Here is a 2989-nt window from a genome sequence, read left to right as displayed (position 1 = left end):
ATCCATACTTTTTGGCTTTTATATATATGTTTGGCTTTCCAATGAAAGTTGAAGTATCTGTAAATTTAACTCTAGAAACATAATAATGCCTTCTCCTAATGATATAGCTCCCCTTGTACAAGCTTTTACAAGCTTTTCTTTAACTTTGTGGTGGTATGTCAATCTTTTCTTTAACTTTTGTACTTATAAATTTAACTTTTTTTTTTGCAGACTAAATACACATTATTTGCAGTAACTTTGGATTTTTTCTGAAAGTTGTGAACTTAGCTTAAGCAAAGTAAGTAAATTCTAGTTAAAAACTTATAAAACTGTATATTTGTGATATTGGAAATTGAATTTGTGGTGGTATGTTGTGTTGGAGCAAGCGGGTGGCTTGCATGATGTTATAAGGTGGTTTAAACTAATATTGGGAGTGCTTTTTATTTATTGCAAATGTGAATGAATATTGTTGATTAGATGTGAAAAATAGTATTGAAGTTTGATTTAAATACTTGTAAAACTCTATACTTGTGATGTTGGAAATTGGATTTGTGATGGTATGTTGTGTTGGAGCAAGCAGGTGGCTTGCATGGTGTTATAAGGTGGGTTAAACTAATATTATGAGTGTTTTTCATTTCTTGCAAATGTTAATGAATATTGTTGATTAGATATGATGAATAATATTTTATTTCATTTCAATACTTGTAAAACTCTATACTTGTGATGTTGGAAATTGGTTTTGTGGTGGGTTATTGTGTTGGAGCAAGCGGGTGGCTTGCATGGTGTTAAAAGACGATTTAAATTCATATTGGAAGTGTTTTTAATTTCTTGCAAATGTGAATGAAACTTGTTAATTAGTAGCAATTGTGTTCCTTTATTCAATTTCAATACTTGTAAGCATTATAGTTGTGATGTTGGAAATTTGTTTTGTGGTAGGTTGTTGTGTTGGAGCAAGGAGGTGGCTTACATGGTGTTATAAGGTGGTTTAAATTCATATTGGGAGTGTTTTTAATTTCTTGCAAATGTGAATGAAACCTGTTGATTAGTAGCAATTGTGTTCCTTTATTCAATTTCAATACTTGTAAGCATTATAGTTGTGAGTTGGAAATTTTTTTTTGTGGTGGGTTGTTGTGTTGGAGCAAGCGGGTGGCTTGCATGGTATTATAAGGTGGTTTAAATTCATATTGGGAGTATTTTTAATTTCTTGCAAATGTGAATGAAACTTGTTGATTAGTAGATTCAATTTCAATGCTTGTAAGCATTATAGTTGTGATGTTGGAAATTTGTTTTGTGGTGGGTTGTTGTGTTGGAGCAAGCGGGTGGCTTGCATGGTGTTATAAGGTGATTTAAATTCATATTGGGAGTGTTTTTAATTTCTTGCAAATGTGAATGAAACTTGTTGATTAGTAGCAATTGTGTTCCTTTATTCAATTTCAATGCTTGTGAGCATTATAGTTGCGATGTTTGTGATTGGTTTTGTGGTGAGTTGTTGTGTTGGAGTAAGCGGGTGACTTGCGTGGTGTTATAAGGTCGTTTAAATTCATATTGGAAGTGTATATTTGTGTGTACAATGTATATTTATTTAAGTATTAATATAGACTTGTGCATTCATGAATAGGATAGAACTTTATTTAAGTAGCTTATAGACTTAGATGTTAGAATACATTATGCATGAGTTGTCCTTATTTTACTAAAGTAGCATTCACCTTGTAATTATAGTCAAACATGGATAAAAGTTGGATGACAATGGGTAAGACACCCGATGGCAGATTAAGTCATCCATATATTGAAGGGGTCAATGCATTTATTAATTTTGCAAGAGTAGTTGTGGACTTTTTGAGATCAAGAGGAGGTCCAAAAGAACATTCTTAACTTTTTGAAGAGCAAGGGTTATGATGATGCTCTTACTTATGAGGGTGGTTCAACTTCAAGTTAAAATCCTTTTTGGTTAGTACCTTATTTGCTTTCTACAACTTATACATTAGGAGTTGTGATTTTAATTTATTGGTGTGGTTACTCTTAATGCATTGTTAGAAATGTTTCTTATAACATAGTTAATATTTTTACTTTACGATTTTAACGAAGTATTGTTTTTATATTTGTGCAGATTTCTTATTGGTGGCTTTTAGGAGATTTACTTTTGATATTACTTGAAGACAATGAGGACATCTTCCGTTAGTTCTAAAATAGGGTTTAGGTAGAGTTATTGTATGTATTGCAAACAATTATTGTATGGAAGGAGTTTGAATTGGATACTTGTTTTATTTTTTACTTGTGAAATGTATGGATCTTTTTTTTATAAATGTGTTGTTGAAATAAATGTGTTATTCAAATGTGAGGTTTTAATAATGTAATGACAGGTTACTAGTTAATATCAAAGCCATGAAAAAAATAAAAACATAAAATAAGTTTTAGTGACGAATTTTTTTCGTCACAAATATAGCAACAAAAAATTGTTTTAGTGATGAAAATTTCATCACTAAATATAGCAAAATTTTGTAAGAAATGGTTTTAGTGACGAAAATTTTCGTCACTATATGTGCTTGGATTTTCTTAAAAATAGTTTTAGTGACGAATTTTTTCGTCACTATATGTACCTGAACATAGTTTTAGTGACGAAATTATTCGTCACTAAATATGATTTAGTAAACTAAAGTGTTTTTAGTGACGAAATATTTTTGTCACTGAATGGTGTTTTTAGTGAGGAAAACATTTAGTAACGAAACGTTTTCGTCACTAAAAGTTTTTTTTTTTTTTTTTTTTAAATCAAATCAGACTTTTAGTGACGAAAGTTTTCGTCACCAGGACTTTTAGTGACGGGGCTACAGTGATGAAATGAGTTTCGTCACTAAAAGTCCAATTTCGTCACTAAAGGTCCTTAGTGATGAAAAACTGGACTTTTAGTGACAAATTTTTTCGTCATTGAAAATACATTTTGTTGTAGCACTGCCATTACTTAGAATACATCAGCTGCACCATTACTCATTTCATGACAAAATTCTATTTTGTT

General features: G+C 30.6%; 1 long non-coding RNA gene across 1 annotated transcript; it reads left to right on the top strand.

Annotated features, from left to right (window-relative positions):
* Positions 1 to 208: 208 nt before the first annotated feature.
* On the top strand, positions 209 to 2109 carry LOC126724519 (uncharacterized). Its single transcript, XR_007655016.1, has 3 exons — positions 209 to 277; positions 1699 to 1926; positions 2087 to 2109. It is a non-coding gene; the product is annotated as an uncharacterized LOC126724519 (long non-coding RNA).
* Positions 2110 to 2989: the final 880 nt, after the last annotated feature.

Source organism: Quercus robur, chromosome 4, assembly GCF_932294415.1.
Source record: "Quercus robur chromosome 4, dhQueRobu3.1, whole genome shotgun sequence".
In the NCBI taxonomy this organism is placed as follows: Eukaryota; Viridiplantae; Streptophyta; class Magnoliopsida; order Fagales; family Fagaceae; genus Quercus; species Quercus robur.
This window is presented reverse-complemented; position numbering and strand designations above follow the sequence as displayed.